Source organism: Falco cherrug, chromosome 2, assembly GCF_023634085.1.
Source record: "Falco cherrug isolate bFalChe1 chromosome 2, bFalChe1.pri, whole genome shotgun sequence".
NCBI classification, from domain to species: Eukaryota; Metazoa; Chordata; class Aves; order Falconiformes; family Falconidae; genus Falco; species Falco cherrug.
In genome coordinates, this window is record NC_073698.1 from 73,027,431 (window position 1) to 73,050,965 (window position 23,535).

At 43.1% G+C, this 23,535-nt stretch overlaps 1 protein-coding gene across 5 annotated transcripts in view; it reads left to right on the forward strand.

Moving 5' to 3' along the window:
- Positions 1-644: 644 nt before the first annotated feature.
- JADE3 (jade family PHD finger 3) overlaps positions 645-23,535 on the forward strand; it is a 68,536-nt gene continuing 45,645 nt past the window's right edge. Inside the window, exons 1-2 of one of the 5 annotated variants that reach the window (XM_055701964.1) lie at positions 645-906; positions 18,930-18,982. The gene's annotated coding sequence lies outside the window, so the exon portion shown is untranslated. Of the gene's footprint in view, positions 907-992; positions 1,107-1,473; positions 1,580-18,929; positions 18,983-23,535 lie in introns of those variants that run through there. The other 4 variants (XM_055701965.1, XM_027804371.2, XM_055701966.1 and 1 more) reach the window with 4 other exon arrangements.

Sequence of the window (23,535 nt, forward strand, 5' to 3'; positions counted from 1 at the left end):
TCTACTGTGCTTTCTGTCAAATGTTTGGATGAGGAACTCCATTACAGGCTGAGTGGCTATAAAAATGGCTGGCTAAAGCCACCCTATGGTAGACTTTATGATCATCATTTTACAAGTTGGGCCACTTGCACAAAATGTTCTCGGTTTAGGGCTGGACCAGGTGGGGATGGGCACATGGCACCCTTGGAAGCTGCTGGAAGGCAGGTAGGATGTGGCGAGGTGCTCAGCCCCCTCTGCTCCTGTTGCCCGTTGCCCAGCCCAGAGCTGGGTCTCGGTAGCTGATGGCTCCGCGGAGGCGGGCCAGGCACTGCCACGGCCTCAGCGTCTGTGCTTGGCGCCTCGAAGGGAGAAGTAACGCTTGAGTGCGGCGGGAGCCGGCTCCCAGCCGGTTCCAGGCGCGGTTCGCTCCCCTCAGCCCTGACGCCCGCTTGAGGGGCTGGGAGTGGGGCCTTCGCCCCAGGCCCTTTCCCGCCCGCCGGCCGGGGCGGGGGCGGGCTCCGCCGGCGCAGCTGGCAGGAAGGCCCGGCGCGGCGCGGGCAGGGAGGGAAGGGAAGGGGAAGAGGCGGGGCCTGGAGCCCAGCAGTGTCAATAATACAATAGGGCTCTTGTGCGGCCGCCGCCGCCGGAGGAGGAGGAGGAGCGGGGCGGGCGCGGGGCCGGGGCCTGGCTGCGGGCGCGCCGAGCAGCCGGCACGCAGGGCGGGAGCCGCCGCCGGCCACGGGCCCGGGCGGGCGGAGGCGATGCGCGCCGGCGCGGGACGGCAGCAGCAGCCGCAGCAGCAGCAGCACCAGCAGCCGCCGCCGCGGCGGGAGCACCAGCGCCAGCCCTGACGGCCGCAGCCGCCCACGCCGGCGAGCAGGGGAGGAGGCGGCGGCGCGCCGTGCCGTGCGGCGCCGGCGGCGGGAGGTGAGCGCGGCCCGGGCTGCCCGCATGGAGGCGGGGCGGGGGGCGGGCGCCGGGCCGCCGGGGCCGCCGCTTCGGGCCTGTGCGCGGGGGAGGCGCCGGGCCTGCGGCGGGCGGGAGGCGGCGGCGGTGTTTGGCGCCAAGGCCGGGCAGGAGGGCGGAGGAAGCGGCGGCGAGCGGGGGGGAGGCGGCGGGTCCTGCGGGTACGTGGGGCGCCGGGGAGGGGGTCGCGGAGCCGGGTCGGGGGTGGCGGCCGAGCCGTGCTGTGCCGGGCGGGCAGCGTCCCCCGGGCGGCGCGGCGGGCCGCTCGTCCGGCGTGGGCGCTGCGGCTCCGGCCGCGTCCGGAGGGAAAAGTTGCGGCGGTTCCGCCGCTCCACCCCCGCGCTGGCCGGGCTGTGCCCGCGGGGGGCGGCAGGGGCTGGGCGGCGGCGGCGGCCCCCGGCGCTGCGCCCTTTTGTTCGCCGCAGCCCGGAGAGGCGGCGACCCGCCGGTGCCCGAGCCGGCGGGGCCCTGCGGAGCGCGGCTGGGCGTGGCGGCCGGGCGGCGGGCGGGCAGACAGGCAGCCAGCCGGGCGCTCGTCCGCCGCCGAGCACCGCTCCGCCAGTATGTCGAGGAACTTGCTAGAACTGAGTTTGACAATGAAGCGCTAGCGCAGCCGGGCCGCCGCGGCGCCACGGTAAGTTTTACGCTGGGCAGCGGGCGCGGATGGTGCCCCGGAGTCCCCGGTGCCGGCAGGGGTGGGAAGCTCCCGACTTCGGTTCTCCAAATCAAACCTTCCTCCCTCGCACGGGGTTTGCTGGAATGCCGCTCATCCTTCTGCAATGGCATGGCTTCGTTTCACGGCCGGCCGGCCGGCCGGCGACTGCTGCGATTAACGGCCAGGGATGTAGCAAAAGTAGCAGTTGCAAATAATTCTGTGGCGATTCGCAGGAGGATTGGGTATGGGACACCTTAAAATACATCCTGATGAGAAGAATAAATTCTGCTTTTTCTCCTGGTTTGTAAATACAACTCTTTTACAAAGAGCATTTATAGTTGAAGAGTTCAGCTATTGTTCACAAATTGTTATAACGAGTGGCTACATACTTTAATTAAAACATCACTAAATTAGCGCTGTACTTTAAAGCCGATTTTTTTTCCATGTTCAGGAGAGGGGGATGCAGGAGTCTGCATCCAGTTGTGATTAATACACTAGAAACTTGAAAGCTATTTTGCCTCTCTGATAACGTGAAAGAGCCTTTGCAGTACAACTGAATGATTTAAGAGAACTATGTTGTCTTGGTGCATGCAAAATGTTTTGTCTGCAGCCAGCTTTTTACGTCATGTTGGTGCTTGTGGGCTGTTGTATAGAGCATCTCGAGCACACCTGCTAATCTCTGCAAAGTGAGACCATGTCTTAGCAGTGGTTAGAGCTAACCTGAAAATGCAAGAGACTGGTGGGTTCAGAGAGGAAAGGGCAACCTGGTTGAAGGCACGTTAGCGTAACTTTCAAGCCTGCCACCAGAGTTCTTAGCAGGATGTCAGAAAATCTTTCACCTGCATTACTGAAGGGACAAAATGTAATTTGAAGTCACTTTAGTGAAGAAAGTGCCTTTTCAAATTAAAAGCAAGTTAGTGCTTTCAGGATCTGAAGTTTTGTTGGTGTTTTTTTAAACAGAACTTCTGACCTCTTTCCAGACTAGACATGACATGCCCTTTTTTTGGTGCCAAACTGGAGCAGGAGAAAGCTCTCTGCTGCAAAAGCTGGTCTTTAGATGCAGTAAAAGTCATCAAAATAACAAGAGCTGTCTCTATTACCTGTCCTTCACGTGCTGTTTCCTCTTTCTAGGTTCCTTTTACAGAACTAGCCTCCCTCCCTCTGTCAGCAGGAAAAATTCCCCTGAGCTGGGTCAGTCAGCACAACTGTGGGGGTTTTGTTGTTTATTTTATTTGTGTTATGTACGTGTACCAGGTACCTACAAAGGTTTGCTAGAGAGCTGATGCAGGAACGTAAGCAGTGGCATTTATTGGCAACGATGCATGTTCATTTGGGATCTCGTTAAAATCATGAAAATACGCTGTGAATGTAAAAGCCTGGGCTAGAGGATCTCAGTGTAGTGTTAGAATAAACTCAGCTTTTTCCTCCTCTGTGGTTTTGTGGACTTCTTCCCCATGGGAGAAGAATAAGGAAATTTGCATCAGGGATTTATTGGGATACCTGAGATTGTTGTAGGCTTTTTGGTTTTGTTTTTAAAATACAGGTAGTTTTCATAGAGCTGGCTGGTTTGCTTATGGAGGAGAGTTTACAAAGACTGTTTGGCTACAATTGAGTATTAATTTTACCTGTACAGTTTTATATATGTACACATAGGCAGGCACACATGCATATGGTCACTGTAGTAGCTACCACGTGCTGAGTGCTGTAGAGTGTTTATCCTGAAGAGCTTGCTGCAGCTGGCCTGTGAGGTGTCTTGACCTGAACTCTTGGCTGGTGTGACAGCAGGTGTCCAAGGCTGTGGTGAAAACAGCTGGATGTGTTAGACCTGCGGGTGAGAAGTAAAGTTAAACCCTGTATAATCTGCCTTGAGTTTGAAGTTGATAACCTTATGATCTTTCCCTATGATCTCTTTAGGTAGCTTATTTCAATTTTCGAAATCAGTTTCTGACTATTGTGCCATAGAGGGTAAGGAGTATGCTGTGGTGTCTGTACATTTTTGGTTAGTTCTGCGAGACCTGTGATATATCCAGAGTAGGAATGTGTACATGTTTTTGTAGTGAGTCTTCTATGATCCATGGATGAAAATGTTATATAAACTGCTCTTTCTGTGATATGTCTTTCTCCTTTAGTTCCTAGAAGTCTCCCTTAGACATTGGCGTGTGGTTTTGTAGGCTCTTGACTGAATGGGTTTGACAGTGTAGCACATGCCCACTCTTCAGAAAATACAGGACAATTTAATAACAAAGAACATTGTATTCAACTGAAATTTATAACTTCGTATTTTGTTAAGCATGGGTATTACTGTCTAGATGCATTTTATAACCAAAAACTTGCTGTTTTGTCTAGGTCAGTGGTGGTGTTGCTTTTTGGTTGGCATTACTTCTGGCATTATAGACAGAAATGGACTTAGGGAAAGTTTGCCATTTGATCGTGCCAGCTTAATCTCTCCCCACTACCACAGTTTTTGCAGGAGCTACAGCTGAGGGGACTCAGAGGCTTTGGAATTTCTGGAGAGGGGAACCCTTCCACTGAAGTTATGTGGCATTTCTCTTTTCTGAAGATTTGAAGTGCTTGTAACACTTGAGGCTTCATGTAATTGGAGACATAAATGCAATTTTGACATACTTTACTTAAAATGGAAACTTACAAGTTGTTAATAGCTCTTATTGGGGATATTTATGTAATGGAAGCCAACAGATGCTATTTGCATCTTGAAGTGCTGATGAATAAAATGTTATGTCAGGGCCTTAGAAGGTTTTTTGCTGGCAGAGGCTGGGTCAGGTAGGAGTGGGAGATCTGTAGGACTTCATGGCACCTCTGAAAAGTGGGATAATGATATGAAATTTTGTATCTTAGCACACAGCTGATTTTAACTTAATGCTGCTATTTAAAATAAAAAGAGCAGGAGAGGTGATTTATATTTATCCATGTTAAACAATCAATTACACTGTCACTTTAAAATTAGTTTTCTTTGTACAATCTTCTACAGCTGCACATCTGATGTTCAGAACTCCTAAAAAGTGTATCTATAGGTACTATTTGTAGTGATACTTTGACTTACTTCACCTGTAAGATGGTATCTGGCAAAGAAGTTTTCTAAGTGTGACGTGCGAGCCCAGCTATTGACTTCTGTGGAGAGGTGTCTGTGCAATATCCAACCACCTCCATGTTTCCCTGGGCTGTTGGCTCCTTCATATTTATTTACTTCCAAGTCACTTCCCTAGGTGGCATTTGAACTTTTCCAGCATTTAAGATCTTATTTCAGTGTGTAGGAGACCAAGAATTTGGGGATTAGAGCAGTCTGAGACGTGTGATCTTGGGCCTAATGAAAGCTCCTGCATTTGTAGAGCTATAATACAAGCTTTACTTGGCTTTAAAGAAATGGATGGGACCCTGAGCTGCAAGCATGGCTGTGGAGGCTCCGCTGGCACTTGTTAAGTCGCTCTGTTCAGAGGAGCAGGAGAAGGTGGGAGTATAAGCTCGTGACTGCTGATGCTATTTGTTGTAACTTTCTCCTGGATTAAATACTGGGATGCTTGCCTTAGCTTGTTAAACTTTGAAAACTTTGGAGTGCTTTCCTTCATTAAAGTACACCTGTTACAGCATTAGATTACGGAGCTGTGTTTCTTGCTTATTGAACTGAATGCTGAACATAACGTATCGTGTCGTTAATGCCTCCTTGTGTTTTAATTAGGGCTGTGGGGAGATGTTAAAAAACAGGTTTATACACTTGCCTTGCTGGTTGCTAAAATGAATCTGCTTGTCACCTGGTCTTGAGGGAATTATGTATTATTTCACTAATCTACTGTCCAGGGCTTCCTCTCTGCCCCTTTTTCTTTTTCCCTTTTCCCCAGCTTGCTCTGAAAAATTCTTACTTGAACGTTTTCTAGGGGTCTGTCATACCTGCTAAAAGCTCTTGACTATGTGGTAGCCTTTGCTGGTGAAAGTCTCAGGCTCTTGTTCGTGTCCTAGAGAGCAATTTCACGCCTGCACAAGTGGTTTGATGCACAGCAAGTCCAACAGCTTCCAAGGATTAGGGCTGTGGAGTGGGTGAGTAGATGCTGGGATGCCTGGGATCCTCCAAAGGGAGAGGTGGTACCCTGCTTATCCGGCTGTGCAAATGAAAACTGACCAGGAGCATTTATTGCAAGTAGTTAATTCTGTGCAACTGTGTTATGAAGTGTTTTCTAAGCAGTGTTTTAAATTCCCAGGTTCTTGTCTTGGAATATGCTTTTGGGTAGGTGACCAGGTAGCGGGAGAAAAATGCCTCCATAGGACATGCCTGTGTGCTAAATAGCTTTTCATTGTGATATATAGTTTATCGTGTAATACTGGATTACTGAAATTCTTTAAATGTGCAAATAAATGACATATCTGCTACAAATGCTAGAAGTTTTTTGCTAAAGATATTTTGGTTATTAGTTTACACTGCTATGTTTAGGCAGAAATGTGAATGTTCACGAGCACTTGAAAATCATAGCTAAACTTGGAGATTTTATTCATGCTACTTCAAAATTGTGAGTATTGGTTTAACAAACCAGACAAGTTTTAAATAATGCTTGCTTTAAAGAGCATGAAGATACTGAGAACATTATTATTTTTAATGCACAAATACTTAAAACTTCGCTACATAGTAAGTATAGCAGACTAAAATGGCAGTATTTTCTTTCTGATGCTGCATAAAAAAATCTTACATCTTGAAGGATATAAAAATGTATAGGGGAAATGCGTATTCTGTCAGAGGAGGAAAAATATTTCCCTTATGGGATTACTTTCAGTTTTTAATTATCTTTATAGTTCTGCTGTTAAATGCTTGTATTTCTTTAATATTTTTCCAGTGTTAATTTGCAGGCTTTGATAGCAAAGTGGCTGTAGAGAGAGGACTTTTTCACCGTTTGAAATAGTGCTGTGTCCTACCCAGGTTTTTGGTTTAAAGAGGGGAAAAAAACCCCAAACAAACAAAACCCTTGTGGAGCTAAAGTACTCAGTATGTGAGCAAGTTATGGAGAAGCACAAGAAAATGGTAGGCTCAGCAATTACCTGGTGACGAGGAGCCTCAGCAGAAGAAGAGGTAGGAGTATAATACCTCCCACTTTTATTAGTACTTGCAAGGGAAGAAGAGTAACAAACTTGTACGCCTGCTCCTGCTTTCATGCAAATAGGCTCTTTTCCCAGCAGGTAACTGACTGAAATAGTCATGACAGGTGATTACTCTGCAGTGCAATGTAAACCTTGTTAAATGTTGTTTGATAGGAAGGAGGAGAAATGCTCATTTCAAGCACAGAAAATAGGTTTTTGTGCTTTTTCAAGAACTGCTGACCAATGGTCTGACAAGGGAAAAGTTACTGGTTGTCAGTGTTGCTACACTTCGATACACTTCGGTAGCATTAACCTTGTTTGGGGGAGTTCTATCAACTCTTCAACTTCAGCCTAATTTGAGAGCAGTTGTGTTCTTTTATAAAAATCAAATTGGCTGTCATTTAAGCAACTGAAAGGCAGATACTTAAACCTGATAATGAAGTTGCAGTCTTCCTTATGTTAACAACATAATCATTTCCAGCGTAGCATGAAATGAGCAATCTTAAGAAGTAAGTGAAGCATTTTGCCTGACAAATTTGAACTTGCAGCTCTGCAACAGAATGTGTAAGACTGAGGGAGGAACTAAAAGGTTGATCTTAATACAAGGTGCTTGTTTACGAGCAACAATATTGTGATGGCTGTTGGCATACATAGCAGGTAAAGTTCACTCCTGCTTAATGGTATTGATTCTTCTGCGGAAATTATTTTTTGCAAAATATTTTGTCCATGTTACAGAGAGATTAATTTTCCATGCTTTCTTTGGTTAGTGCTTCTTCACTATTTTGGGCCAAAAAAGAAAAGAAAAAGGTGGAAAAACCTGAAAATAAAGAAAGGTGGTTTTGTGTGCTCTTTGCAACAGGTACCCATCAATTTAGGTGGTTTGGTTTTGTTTCCGTTGGTTTTGCATTTTTTTAAGATCTCATACTGTAGTTTCCCAGTGCCATTTTGTGAACATTTTAAAAGTTTTTCTTTATTCAGGTATTTTTCAGATATTTAGGCATGTTGAAGTTTATCAAAATAATTTTTATACAACTGGTGTACAAAGAGTTTACTTACTGTGGCAATTGAATGTGATTTTGCCTAATCTAGCAAGTTACATCCATGTATGCTACTGCAATTTTGACAGAGATTTGACTTGCTCTGGTTGAATCTATATGCCTATACAGAGGTGAAATAGCTGTGGTGGAACTGTTGTCAAATACAAAGACTCTGGCCTGAGCTAAGTGAAAAGAGGAGCAGGTTAAAAATTACTTTGTTTCAGTACTTAGTGTATTCTGTCTTTCCTCTATTGCTTAAAACTGAATATATGGTTCTTTGCTAGGTCTGACATGTGGTGTTTTCATTCTTCTTCCTCTATATATGTCACAAAACTTCAGAAGGTGGGATGTAAGTTATTAGGAAGCTTGTGCTCCTGACAGTCACCTTAGTATCAGTCAGAGCCCCGTGACTCCCATTATGTGGATTGATCTGGCTTAAGTGCTGTCTTAGATCCCGTGTTTGGCATCTTCTGTGTACTTGTTCTGGATTTTCAGAAGTCTCTATATGTAAGAGCAAACAGGGATATGCATTAATTTAGGTTGCTGAAGTCTAATAGCTTTTGCAGGTGCCATTTCATTCTCTTTTTAAGATCATTGAAATAAATTTGTTTTCTGTGTGTTTGCTGCTGCATGTTTGACTTTTGCATTTCAGCCAGTTCACTTTTGAGGTATGAGTGGGTTAAGAATTGGAAAAAAAGTCTAAAAGTCTAAATTAAATCAAAAGGGGAACAAAAAAAAAAAGCCTCAAGTGCCCATGACAACTTGAATGTGATTTATAGTTCCTACTTATCTCTCCCAGCCATGTGTTTCATGCCTTTGTTGTCTCCCATTGGCTGTCCCCTCTTCTTTTTGCCTTGACTTCCCAACTTTTTCCTTGTTATTGGAGAAAACAGCATTTCTAGTGAGTGTCTTACAGTCTTCTTAGGACCCTATAAATCATCTCGGTCAAAATTAAATTTGCCTTCTCTACCAGACTTCAGACATTGCGGACTTCCAAATTATTTGTAATTGGCCTAAAAATATTTTGGCAGACCTTTTGGGTTTCTTTTTTTTAGAAGATTTGTGTAGGTTTGCTAGGTCTAATAAAAACACTGGTGAGGGAAAAGCCTCGTCTTTATGTGAGGTGCTACTTTTTTTTGTGGCTGCTACATTTGTGTGGGTTTACATATGTTTATATAAAAGCACCATCCACTGAAAAATCAAGTTGTGTTTTCCAATATTCATAGAAAAGAAAGCATTTGTGATATAATGCGCTTTTTTTTCCAGTGAACACTTGTATTGGTGTGATGAGTATTTTGCTTGTATTTAACAAAAGCTTCTGTGCTCTTAATGCCTGTACCTATGTAAGTTGTGCTTGGTTAATGAAGTTGAATCTGTGTTTGACTTAAAGTAAATACAATTGCTTTTATGTGTTTTGTACAGATTGAGTATGTTTCAAGAATAAACTTACTTTTATGTACCAAGAGGAACTGCTGAAAAAACAAGGCAGTGGCAAAGTATTGGTTTAGTGGAGTATCTTTCAAAACACTTAAAAGTAACCAGGTTGCACTTGTTCCCAAATAGTTTTCTAATGGTTTCCTACCCTATGATAATTTTTTTTATCAAAAATGCTTTTTTTTTCTTTCCTCCTTGTAGTAATTTTAGGGGATCTGTATTAAGCTCATTCTGTCAACGAAGCCGGCTTTTCTAACACTTTGAAGGTGTTGCACTAGTGTAGCTACATTATAATGATCAGAGTGGCCATATATGCTTAATTCTGAAGCAGTGATGTTAGTGTCAGCCCTTGTATGAGGACTATAGAAGCTGAGCCTGCTTTGCTCCTGTACCAGACTTCTTTGGCCATAATAACACATCTTTAGGTCTATCTTCTAGAGGTTTTAGTGCCACATTAGGCTACTCTGTAGCACCTCTCCCTGTTCATGGGCTCTTAACAGGCTCCTAGAGATTTAATCAGTCAGAATTGTGGGTTTAACTGCATGATGGCAATTTGCAAAGGAGAAGCAGCTCAGCTCCTGTGTTTACTTTCTCTGTTGAGCTTTCCAGGACTGAGACCATTAAGAAAGGTTTTGTGCTTCAGGTAAGCAGAAGTGAGGTAAAACTCTGAGGGACCAAACCTATTAAAACAAGTTGGGGTGTTTTTTTCAGTTTCTTCCCACCCCACCCCCACCCCACTTTGGGTCATTGATGGGGTTTGGCAAATGTAGCACAGGGGACCTTGGTGCTGTTTGTGTGCCTGAAGCACAGAAATACCAGCATATAGTGAGGGGCAGTGTCACCTGCTTTCCTCCTCGGAACTGGTGGAAGCTCCTCCATACCTATGCGAGTGTCAGTCTCTGTAGGTCTAGTTTAACCCCTTGCTAAACAATGTCAAAGGCTTTGCCTCTGTAAATGCAACAGTTTTATATAGTGGAACTTGTACTTTAATAAATTACAAGAAATCATAAAGGTCTGTATATTTATAGACAATTTTATTAAAGGTCACATTTTTCCTTTTGACAGTAAGCTGTTCTGGCAGTGAGTGCTTTAAAGGAATAGTTCTCTTGTGTTACAACTTGATCTTGCAATCCCCCACCCTTCCCCAACATATTTGCATCAGGAAATTTTGAGAAGAAATAAATTCAGTTTTGTTGCGTATGAGTTGTGCTCGCACACAAATTAATCAGATCAGTGCTTTGTGAATTTCTGGCTTTGTTTTGGCACTGACTTTAATTACTATTGACTCCACAGAGGCCAAAATTTCCCTGCTTGTTTCTCAGAGCTTGTCATGTGTTTTGTCTGACTGAGCAGGAGTGGCTTTGGAAAAGGATTACTTCGTTTATACAGGTTTCTCTTTCATAGCAGTAAAAAAAACCCCAACCCTTTCTGACCATTTAAGATCACATTCAAGGAAGAAGTAATTTTTGGATGCTGCTGTGGAATTTGCTGCCACAAAGGATGAAGTTGATGAAGTCCTATTTACTGTGTTTTCATGTCTGCTGCTTCATTAATTGTCATTTGATTGTGCTCCAAGTCTTGTGTTTTGTGGTCTAAGAGCAAAGCTTGGGTGCTTTATTTATTTATGGAGTTTCTTTGCAGGGGGAGGTGACAGTTTGAGTGCTGGTGTGATGATCAGATGTCTGACAAAGAGAGAACAGAGGGTCTTTCCTTATGAAATCTCACAAATACTAGCGTCCGGAGTTTGATGAAGGATGTCAGAAGTACTTTAAATCACTGTGATGAGCAAGTGAAGTTAACAGTCTGTTACTTTTCACTTGCCCTTCTTTTTTTTTCTCTGGGAATTGACTGTCATTCAGTTAAATACTGACTAAATATTTTGATATGAGATGAGCTGTTTGTGAAGGTGATTTTTCTGCGGCCACTGAGACCACCTTCAAGGCCAGGAATACGCAGTATGTCCATGCTACTTTTAAGTGCTCAAATTCCTTGTAGCCAGAGCAGATGAAGAAACTCGAAAGCGTGTGTTCCGTGTCCTGTATGAACCCTGTGTTGTACACTGGAGAGCATTATTACTTAATGTATCCAGAAGAGGAGACATGGCCTTTTCTTGACTACTGTCATCCAACTGTGAGATAGCTTTCCTCCTGTAATTCAGACCTAAATTATTCTTCATCTTTTCTTTAAACTAACAGAAGAGCTTGCACAGCCTGGTCTTCCAGCAGTTCAGTGGGGATGACCATGGGTGCTCGTGTGCTCCAGCATGTGCTCTGGCAGCAGCCAGAGTCCTGCAAGGGAAAGGAGCCAGCGTCTGGTAGCTGGGGTTGGGGTGAAGGAGGTATTGGGCCTGAATCTTGGTGGATGGAGAGGAGAGCAGGGAAGGTGAGGCACAGAACAAGGGGTAGCCTTTGCAGGTGTGACAGCTGCTAAGGCCTTATATGATGCTGAATTGGATGCCTGAAGAGTGCATGTGAGGTGAGGAGAAGGAGGAAGAAGGGGCCAAGCAGTGATCAGATTCCTAAAGGTATCCGTTTACAGGGCTGCAAATCAGCAGCTGAATCTGCGAGTGGAGAGATTTCTGGTGACATGCCCTCTTTGGTGTGTAGAGTGGCCTGAACGTGCTGGGCTCTGTGAGTCCTACTGTAAAGACCTTTTTGTTTGCAACATGGGGACTTAAAGCCTTACGGGGTTTGTTGTTTCTTCTTGTTAGAGATCTAACTTGAAGGCATTGAAGTGCACAGTTTGGTATTACTTCAGTCTGAAGTCTAAATCTGGCCCTTAATCTTTTATATTGTCGGGGTGTGGAGCATCCAGCAAGAAACAGTGATGCTGCTTATAGCATTTGTGACTCTCTTGTGTGTGTGGTGGGGTCATGGGACTTGCTGCAGAGCATATGAGAATGGCATGGCTCTTGCCAGCAGAAACATAACATCTGTTACCATACTTTAAAAGTTCTCACACTTAGTGAATAATTTTATTTTAAGATCTCCACTAAAGCTACCCATAACCGTGCACAAATATAGTTGCATTAAATAATGGAAATTAGCTATGGGAAAAGATGCTTCTAGGTCATCTAGGTTATTGCTTCTGAAATATTCACTTGAACCTCCCTTCAGAACATAGCATGAAATAGTTCTGCCATCACTCAGCTTTAGGAAATACATGCAAGCACATCTGTTTAGCATAGATGTGTAAGTTGAATGAGGTGGGTTGTCATTTAAAATCCAACTGGCTGACATGTGGCAGTGGCTAATGGCAAGACATGCAGTGTTCCCATTACTCAAGATCAAGAGGCATTTTTGTGGCTCCATATCCTCATAAATGGCCTGGTTTTGCTGGTCTGTGGCTCACAGCCCTGTTCTCCAGCTCCTGATAGTAGGTAGCACCAAAATGTTACTTCTGCCTGTACCCCATTCCAGGCTCTGTGGATTCAGGAAGAATTCTGCACATTCCTGGTACTTTTATCCCAATTTAGGTCTTCTACTGCAGCCTTCTGCCATGTGCATTTGTGGTCTCTTTCTGATACGCTTCTCTATATTGCAGTGTGACCTGCTGCAGGGAATGCCTGCTCTTTGGAGAGAGATGCATTCTGCACCAGGCTGAAGTAATGCATCTCCTTAACATTTAGTCCTGAAAGAGAGGAGCATGTACATACCTGAGCTGGTGTGCGGTAACTGTCCTTGCATGCAGCTGTACACTGTAGCATCCCTTGGCGCATATATATATATATCCCTCGGTCTCAGATGTAGGGAGGAGAGAAGTTAAGGGTGGAATAGGAATAATGGGATTGCTTTGCTCTTACCAGCACACAGCAATATGTGCATGTGCTGTGGCGTATCTGATGCTTCCAGCAGTGTGTCTGTGTGGCTAGATACGGTCCTCAGTGCAGGCAGGCCAAACACACCACTTTGTGCAGTCCTCTTTATACTTGGGTCCCATTTGTTGTTGCCTTGCCCTCAGGCTGATTTGAGAAACGCTGAGCTGGAGCATGCTGTCTTGGCAGCGCAGCTACCAGGACTCTTGTCCAATCTTTGTTTAAACGTTAAGAGCTGCAGCCTCCGATCCTTCCCCTGGGGACATGGACCAGCAGTTCTGACTGTCAGGACCGTTTCCTTAATGCCAAGCCTAAACTTTTTTTTTTCCCCTTGTATTTATCCCAATGCATCTGATCTCTTACAGACTCATGCCTTTGTTTCACTAATGTTAATATGCTACTGGTATATGAAGCATATAAACAACTTTGTGTGCACCTTAGGTTAGGTGTTGAAGTTGAATCCTGCGTGCATGTTAGTCTCTGTAAGGGCAGCTGTTTCAGGCCCCGACTCGCTTTTTTGCATGTGTATGTTAATCATATTGTGTAACAAGTAATTGCAAGCAACAAATAAGAAGTTTTGAGTGTTTTGCAGAATGGCTGGCACTACACACACGCTAAATAACTGCTGTGTTGGGTCACCATGCAAGTGCCTAGGGACCCAGGACTTCAGAGCGTTTCATAAAATGGCTTGATGTTACTTGTTAATAGTTGCCTTATGAAACCTATCCTTCTAGACATCCTCCTGCATTGTTTGTCTGAAAATGGGATAAGCCACTGTGGGAAATTATTTTCCCAGCAAATCTTAATTGGTTGCTGGGAATTACTAAGTCACTGACTATTATTAAGAATAGGCTTGTTGCTACATAAAGGTGTAATGAAATATTTTTGGGACGGTGAAAGAAAGTGAAGGCGCTAGAGAGTTGCAGCCTTTGCTAGAAGTTTTCTGTGTCTGTGACCTACCTTAAGGTGAGATGGACTATTTTTTGACTTTTACAATGAGATTGTGAATTTATACTGAATTACCTTTTTGGCTTAAGCCAATGTGGAAGAGAGAATAAAAGTCAAGAAGCTGCTGAATACTCACTGTAGTTAGCACTGTTGGAACCTTGTGAAGAAGAAGCACCAGATCAGTTTATTACAAGCAAAAATCCATCCCTGTTCACAAATACTTAATAAGGATTTTAGAAGAATTTTCTTAAAGCTTAGTAACTTTTTCTTTTCTACTTCTAGTCCCCATAGGCTAAGTATTGCCTGAAGTATCTCTTCAGTTAAATACAATGGATACTCTTCTGGTATTTCGATACTTGTTCCTATTATGATTTTTCCAGAACTGTAAGGGGAAGAGTGCCATTACCTTCCTGCTTCATACTGTAATTTATTTATAATCTCAAAAACTACTGGCTTTATTTACCGTGCTGTCTTGGTAATATTGAAGTCTTTATCTGCCTTACATAAGAAATCTGTGTCAGGTTACTGGGAGTCCTTGGGGAACTGGCTACAATTGTTAGATATCTGAAACAATCTCTAAAAAACTGGAAATAATAAAATGATTTTCTAAGACTTCTCCCACGTAATCAGTTGTTATACCTATGGCATTACTTATTGTGAAGGAGATGCAAAGTGTCACAAGACCAGTTTTCTAATTCAGTCTTGAAAGTCATTTGTGAGGTGGGGATTGCACAGTGTATGATGCAAGTTATCAGACAACACGTTATCAGAAGCAAGCTGAGGAAACATGGACTAGGTGAAATGGTCACGAGAATGTTTGCAGCTGCTTAGAAAACTGGAGGATAGTTAGTAGTTAGTTTCAAACAAGACAGGTGAATTTGGTGTGATTTAAGTGGTCTCTTCTAGGTCCAGTGTTAATTAATATTTGCCTTTTAATAATGTGGGTGAAGGAATGAGGACTGTGCTCGTCAAATACCAGATAAAGCTGGGTGGAGCTGTGTGTCTGTTTGAGAAGATGCTTTGAACTTAAAGTTATTTTGACAGATTGAAGAAGTCTGAAAGGAGGGGATGGATGAGGCTGCGCAGGGGGCTGAGGAGCAGCTCTGGGGCTGAGGAGCAGCTCTGGGGCTGAGGAGCAGCTCTGGGGCTGAGGAGCAGCTCTGGGGCTGAGGAGCAGCTCTGGGGCTGAGGAGCAGCTCTGGGGCTGAGGAGCAGCTCTGGGGCAGGGGGTTTTGCTGCACACCTGCAGGCTGGGAGCAGTGGACCCAGCAGCAATAACTGCTCACAGCCAGGACGTGAGGCAGTGGAGTCATGCTGTTGCAAAAGCAAACACACTGGAGTTTGTATATAGAATTATTACCTGTGACTCACATGACAGTAAAGGATGTTTTTCTGTAACAAGAAAAGAGTATTTTCCATGTAGGGAAGGGTTCAGCTGGAAGGCTTTGCCCAGATTTGGGCAACACAACCTTGTAGTGGTTTTGTGCACCAGCCCTAAAAGGATAATGGAGAGCAGCCACTAGAAGGATCAGAAAAGTAGAAAATGCAGCCTGTGAGCAGAGGGTGAAAAAAAATGGGTTTTATTTAGTCTGGAGAAAAGACTAGAACATACAAACTGAAGAGTTAAGCATAGTGTTCAGACATGAAGTTAACCGTGTGAAGAAGAAAGGGATGACCTTTTCAGGGTCCAGTGCAGAGAGAGACCTGGTAAAGGGCCAGGTCCACCCACATCATTAAGAGGCAAATATTAATTAATACTGGACCTAGGAGAGACCACTTGAGCCACGTCAGCAGAGATGTGTGGTTTAAGCACCAGGGCAAGCTTTCTGGCAGTAAGGGCTGTGCAGAGTAGAAGGGGCTCACCTGGAGAGGCTGTGGAGCCTCTGTAATGCACAGTCTGTGCTTTTGGTCCTATCTTGGTGCTCTTTTCCTGGACCCTGGCAAATCCTTATTTTCTGCATCTGTCTCTCTACTTTTTTCATTTTAAATGGCAGTGCAGCATGTAGGATGGTTAAGGAGAGAGAGAAGCATGACACAGTGTTTTCAACCATCACAATTCTTGTTTTTTGAGGCTTGGCTGTTGGTAGGTACTATGGTAAATTACAGAAGGAATGATTGTATAACAGTAGCGATAACTGCAAAAGTAGGTCTTTGTTCCAAATGGCTTTCTGTTGTTAAAAGTTGTATTTTAAGAAATAAATCTTCCTGATGCTTTTTCCCCCTGGCGACGCTTAGTTTCCAGGCAGTATTTATGAAAAGCTACTGTGCATTTCTAAGTTTTGTTTTCTGTGTCTATGTTGTCCTTTAGTTCCTACAACATTATTTTTATTTGGTTTTTTGCTTTTCTGTTTCTCTGTGCCAGTTTCTGTTGCTGCCCTGTTGCTTTTTCAAATGCTCCCAGGGATAGAAATGCAGAGTCTGTTGGTACAGTGTGTCTGGAGAGGAGGGTGAGGATCTTCTGTGTGTTCATTACTCTGCTCCTGAACTTGTTGCTTATGGGGAGGCTGGGGAGTTAGCACCTTTCCAGGCTGGGGAGCACTCTTCTGTTTTTTTACCTGCTGGTGAAGAGCCCCCTGCTCATTGATTCAGAAACATTAAATTAATTCACATCAAATCAATATGTTAAGGCTGGATTTCCCCCCAGAAATAACCAACAGAGGAGTGGTATTTTTGGGGTCAGCTACATGTTTCATGCTATTTTGTATATTTTATATTGTTGTGAAATAAGTAAAGCTGGGACTGAAGATTATGACTGTAGTGTAAGGGTTAGAGAAAGAAAAGGTTTTTAGTTGAATCTTTTGGTATTTCAGAGTTCATCTTGGCATTTAACTGAGCAAACAAATGTGTTTTTAATGAAGAGTTCAAAAATATATTGGTTTTGTGGTTCAGCTGGGAGGCAAAAGCTGTGGTTCTGTTCACACTTAAAAGTTGTAGGCTGTGTTGCATTTTAAAGATGCCATTTGAGCTGCTACAACCAGAGCTTTGCTTGTGTTCCTATGGAAAACTTACATTAAAGGGGTTCAGTCAGGACACTAAAGCATTATTCCATAATGAAACATCTCATAAGACAGTTTTGTTTGAAAAATTGATCCAACCGTTTTATTAATTTTTTACTTTATCTCTTCCCTTGCCCTCACTCCTCCAGTGCATTTTGTGGGTGAGGCTCTCAGCATTTCTTAGCTGGAGGGCAGAGGCGGCATTAGTACCAGGGTTTTGCAGCAGAGCAGCAGTTGGCTTTAAAGCAAGTCTCTCTGGTAACCCCCACTTGCTGTGTGTTGGCTTGGCACACTGTGTTTCTGCTGTGCACGAGCTGCGTCCCTCTGGGTGGAGACTGGAGGCTCCCACTGATGCTGATGCCAAGTGCACTTAGTCTCCTGCTCATGGACTCTGTGGATTGCTTCAAGCCATGTGTGTGGTGGTGGCTGCAGAGTGTATCTGCTTATCTGAAGTTAAAAACCCAACCCACGTAGCGTGTTTTATATTTTGGCAACCTTGGCTCTGGTACTGCTTTGATCTACAGATCTCTTCGCATTGCTCAAAAATTAATTGCTTAATGTGGGGTATAGCCAGACACTGTCAAGGAGGAAGAGGAAACTGGGACAATTAAAAAAAAACCCCAAAACAAAACACCAACCCCTAAAAATACTGCAAAACACACAAACACAAAACCCCCAAAGACAAAACCTTAAACCAAAGAAAATCAACATAGACAAAACTTTACAATTTTTTAAGGTCAGCATATAGGAACTACAATATATTGTGCATTCCCCTTCTCTCCCCCCACCCCCAGCTGTAGGGAAATATTTTCCTTTGATGGCACAGCCTAAGTTGAGCAACAATAGTTCTTAAGTAATAGGATCTGTGCCACTCCTCAGTGGATGGGTGGTGGTATCCTTTTCTTGTACTGCAGATGGGTGGAGGAGCAGAAATGTTACAGTACGGTGCTGACACTTCGGCCAGAAACTGCCTTATTTCAGTTAGAAAGGCACTGCGTTCCCCTCTCCCCCTTTTTATTTTTCTTCTTCTGGCAGGGTATGCAGTTATCAGTTCCTTGGTTTTTACTTGAATTTCTGCTCTCTAATACTGTGTTTCCAAGCTCGTAGCGGTCCCGTTTTTGTTAGCTTTATACTCAAAAGGCATGGGGTGGACTGCCTGCCAGGAGAAACCCTGGTCTAACTGCTGACGTCTCCAAGGAGTGCTGCAACTAATCTGTTGGGTGTAATGACTTTAATGCTTTTGCCATGTCCATTACAATAGGACACAAAACATACATGTTCATGATCCTGCAGGAGGGGAATGCAGGCAGTTGGTGGAGGGAAAAATTCCTTCTATTCCCATACTTAATATTGCTCAAGGCTCAGGACTAGATTAAAAAGGGCGAGTAAGCAGAATCCCTGCCAGGGCAGCTGAGCTATCCAGGATTGTCAGGAGGAGGTCTAAAGGAATGTCTTGAGGAATTAAGGCAGGAGCCACATGAAGCTTTTCCTCTATACTTTTTTTTTTTTTTTATTTGCCCTCATATGAATTTATAAGCATGCTCAGTTCATGTAAGGCCCTCTAGAAGGAAGAAAGCATCAGTGTATTTGGAGAAACTAACCCCTTAAGTCAGCTGAATGAATGTGCAGCTACCAGAACTTTTTTTTTTTTAATCCTGAAACAGGGTAGAGAAAATACTAATTAAAGTTTTGTTTTGTTGGTATTGTTGAAGTTGTTTCCCATTCATGTTAAGAGGATGGTGAAATTGACTTGGAGATTATTCTGATGAATTTACTTTTAATCTTAATGTATTTATGTCGTAGTATGTGTACATATAGCTGATGCATTTCATTTTTCCATATATTAAGTGAGAATTGTGGAATTTAAGGCTTTATATTATGGATATATCATTTGCTTGGGAAAATAGCAATGAAAATGTAATATACCCTTCACTTACTTGCCAAAAATTAAATTGTAGCTCAAACATGAAATGCCTGATGTCACTCCTACTACCTAAATAGCACTCCTTTCATTTTTTTAGGAGCTTGTGATGTCATCAGCTGAAGCGAAAACATCTACCTCATGACCTGGCATGTAAGTGAAGGAGGAACTGATGCGAAAAAAAAAATTAAATAAAAAAAATGTGTGTGTTGGTGTTTACAGTGTGTAAATTGAACCTATATACCTTCAACATTCAGGTATCACCTTTTAAATGAAAGCTTTGTGCATTTTAAAGGAATATAAAGTCTTTTAAATGAGAGGAAGTTATAAAAGAAGCTGTTAACAATGAACTTCCAGCCTGCAGAAGTCCCTTGTAATAATTTTGGTTAAAATCTATCTTGATGTATTCCATAATGCTTGGAAGGCTGGTAGGCATAGACAGGAATAATTTTAACTTACCACAATATTTACATGTGCTGCTTTTACTCCTCTTTATTCTGTGCTTCTTTGCTGGATATCAATTTTATAGTTGTGATGAATACATGCTGTACATGGTGATACCCTTCCTAAAATTAAAAACTCTAGTTATGTGCAAGGTTTAGATTCTTTTATGTACCCAGATATTTCACAGTAAACTTCCTGCAGTTTTGTGACAGTTCTATTTTTTTCCCTTAAGTAAGCAAAAATATTTCACTCCTCTGCAGAGGCGTTTTCAGAGAAATTTTTTTTTTTTTGTCCGCCCTCTCTCTGCTTTTATGTGGCTTAAAGGATTAAAGTGCAGTCATTGCTTTGAGAGGTGATGTCAGCAGTGAGCTGGGTATTCCTAATTAGTGCCAACACCTGTACCTCATTATGAGGCCTTGTTGAAGCTGTCCAGTGAACCGAGGTAGCTGGTCTGTGTTGCATGTCTCTAATGTGATTATAAAGCCCTCTCCTGATGCTAGTTTTATTACTTACTTAACTTTTGGACTGATTTGGAAAGTGAAGCTAAGCTGAGCCATTTGGTTGGCTACCAAAGATCATAAGGAGTGGCAAAGAGAAGGGATGCAGTCATCTCAATTTCAAGACTTCTAGTTCAAAGCTTGCTTCTGCTTTGACTGTTTAAATAAAAAAAAAAAAGGAGGAGGTGGTGGTGTTTTCTAGCTTTCAGTGTCAGATACTCTGAATTTAGAGAGCAGATCTACAGAATCCAGCTGAGCTCTGAACATCTGAATGTAGTTGCTATTGTGCATAACCCATTGATTTTCTTCAGATAGAGCTTTGGCCTTGATTACTCCTGCACCATCACTTTGTTTTCATGGGGTCAGGGCTTAGCAATTTTTTCCTACACAAAACCAGCATCAGCCTCTCCTCCCACCTGATTCTGTACTGTTAGCAGCGCTATAATGCAATGTGCTTTGCTGTTGCATTTGGAAAATACGACCTCGGACAGGTTTGACTAATAAAATTAATGGATCGGTATCATGTTTGGGCTTCACAGGCGAAAGTTTAAGCACAGTTACTTTTTTTTTCTAAGTCGTTTAAGTATGTTTTTAAGAGTTTAGTTTACAAAATTCAAGCATGCGGCAGCACAATGCTGGCTGCAGGCTTTGGGTTATTTCCCTGTGAGGGAGGAGACAGAATAACTTCAGATGTGTATCTTGGAAAGATTTGAGATAATAAACCTGTAAGAATTCAAATGAGAACACTGGTCTAGTTATCCAGATTTGGAAAAATGGAGGGAAATGGAAGTACAGTGGATTCTTAAACTTCAGCCATGAAGCTGACAATCTAGTTATTAAAGGGATTGAATCTCTGCTGAGTAGGAGAGAATCCAAAAGAAAATCCTGAATGGGTAGTGCCCTAAAGTGTATGTAGTCTATATTTGCGTAGCGTGCTTATTTAATTTCTCTTTAAAAAAAAAAAAAAAAAAAGCAACAGTTCTAACACACTGGGAATGATCTAATCTTTTACATAATTTTGACCAAAATAGCTGTTTACATTGAACAGTGACTAACAAACTCTTCAGGGCAACAATATGTTGGCTGTCAAAATCTCTGGTGGTTGTGTTTATCATAATCAGAATCTTGGCTGGTAAACATATTCATTTCAGTATTTACCATGGCCCTGTAGACAACCTGTCTGATCTGTAGTCCACAGAGTTCATGTTGGGAACTGATAAAATCCATCACAATGTTGAATTGTTATGAGTAAATCTGGTTCCAAACGAGCTCCCTTACTCAGGCCACGTACTCTCTCTGGTAATGGTCAACAGTGGACACCTAGGGAAAGAAAGCATTATAAAGCTCATCTAGACTCCTTCTTGTACAATTTTGACTTTGGGATTTCCAGCAGATTGAATATGACATACTGTGTTTAATAGCCCTTGTCCTCCAATCGCTTAATTCTCTCCTATCTGTTTACTTTTCAACCTCTTCAACATCCCATAGCATTAAAATTCTAAGTAATTTTGCACAAAATTACTTCTTTTTTTCTCCTTCTAATGACTTTTCTTTGAAGTTTGTTCTGTAACTTTGTGTCCCATGTCTTCTGGGCCATGATAACTGGTGAGTAGTCTCTTCATCCTGTTTGCTTCATTATACCACTTAGGGCAGATCTCTCCTATTCTGCATCCTCCTTTCTCAGCTGGGTAGTCTCAGTCTGTTTAAACTCTTACCCTAACGTCATGGCATGCTTCCCTTACAGCTGTAGTTGGAGTTTCATGTCCTGCAAATGCTTTTTCTTCAGCGGTGCAGGGGAGCTAGGAAATACTCCTTTGCTCTTAGCCCAAATGAGTGATCTACTAGCGTTGCTCATTCATAAAGCTTTCTCCATGTGGCTCGGCAGGTGTAGCAAATTAAACCAGACAGGCTTGATTTGGTACTTGTCACCGTTGTGCTTGGGCCTTGTCAGAAGAATGCCTTTTGCCCTTCAATGTGCTGCTCTCCGTGCTGTTCTCCTGTAATATCTTCTGCTACAGGCTGATTTGGGAATGTCCAAGGACCCCATCTCTAAAGGCATTCAGTTGATGTGTGTGTTTTCATCTTCAGACCTTTCAGAAGCCTCCCGCAGGTGCTGTGGCATGGCTGTGCTTGTATTAACTGGTACCCATAGTTGGTGTTGGGGTAGGCAGCAGCGCTCAGCCTCCCTGGCAAGGGTGTCCGAGGGAGCAGATGGACCGTGCCTGAGCTGCTCCTGGGTTACAGCTTCAGTGTAAACAATGGGTCACTTTTGCTGTTGTGGAGCTGGGGAGGTGGATGGTGGAAGAAGTCACTTGCGTGGCTTTATTCTGTTGCGGCCCAAGCGCTTGTGCCTTCTTTCAGTTGCAGAGCCCCTGATAGCAGCTGCACAGGGTAAGAGACTGTTGAGAAGGAGACTTCTTTACAGGTTTCTGAAAACCTCACTGACCAACTGGAATTCCATGTACAAAACATACTGACTGCGCAGGTTTCGTGTTGTGTCACGGAGCAACTGTGCTGTAAAGGTGGTTTTGTTTGATTCGTTCAATTCTATAGTTGCACTTTTAGTTGTAACCTTGTTTTCTCTCCCTATTTCTCAGCAGAAATTTTATTACTGGTTTTGATAGCATGGGATTCAGATGCAGCAGCTGCAGCATGTTGGGGGCTCTTAGCTATGAATAGACCGGGTGAAATACCTCCTACTGCCGTTGTTTCTAGGCATTTCCATTCCTCCCAGTACAGGAGAGGAGAGTGGACAGAGGGACTTGCTTTGGAGTTAGATTCATTATCTCATCCCCTTGCAGCTTTGGAAGGTCAGCTGTGATAGTTCCTTATCCTCATAGGGTGGGAAGGATATTTTCCTGTATTTTCTGACCCCACCTATTTTAGTGCCAGTGCTGATTGTGATCCACCCTGTGAGCTGGCACCTCTTTTCCTGTGCCGAGAAAACTGACCTCCATCCACTTAGCTTTAGCTCGAGTAGGCTGTGCTTTCCATTAGGAACAATGAAAGGGTGGTAGTCTACTCTTACTCATTTTAATCTTGTTTGTTTAGTCAATGGGAAGGAAGAGGAAAGAGGAGTTTAGAGGAGCGTTAGTGGTCAGTCCTTATCAGTGTGTCCCCTTATTCAAAAAATATAGAAGTACTTTGACTTCAAGTTGGATGTTGGCTGTTTGATGAGAAATTGAACCTTATGTGGTCTTTAGGATGCATTTCTTGATTGCTTCCTCAAACAAGATGTGGTATTTTAGAAACCTTGGCCAAGTACAGTCAGTCTTTGGTTCTCCTTTCTAGGGCGGTGTCAGCCACAGTGGGCAAGTTTGCTATTTATTTTGTCATTGCTGCACCTTGTGTTGTAACAGGAAAAGATAGTATTTTTTTCTTTCTGCCTCTGGTCTGTACATAAACATGGACAAACATCAGTGGGTCACACTATCTTTTTCACAGTGTCTTCTTGCACCTGGATGGAGGTGATTTAGAGAAATCTGGAGTGGTATTTGTTTTTATAAATCTACTCTATATCTGTCTGACTAAAAGACCCCTCAGTATCTTTGGTGTATTGTATATTACAGATTGTAGCACATAACATTAAATTAATTGACTAGCCATTAAAATTAATTAAAATTCATTAGTTAAGACAAATTTGTCTTTTTAAAAAGTTTTTTAAACTAAAAAAGTGCTTTAACAACTTGACTAGAAAATTTTCATGTTTTGAATTTTTGACATGGAGAACTAAAATAATAGTGCAACCTCATATAAATGTGTCAT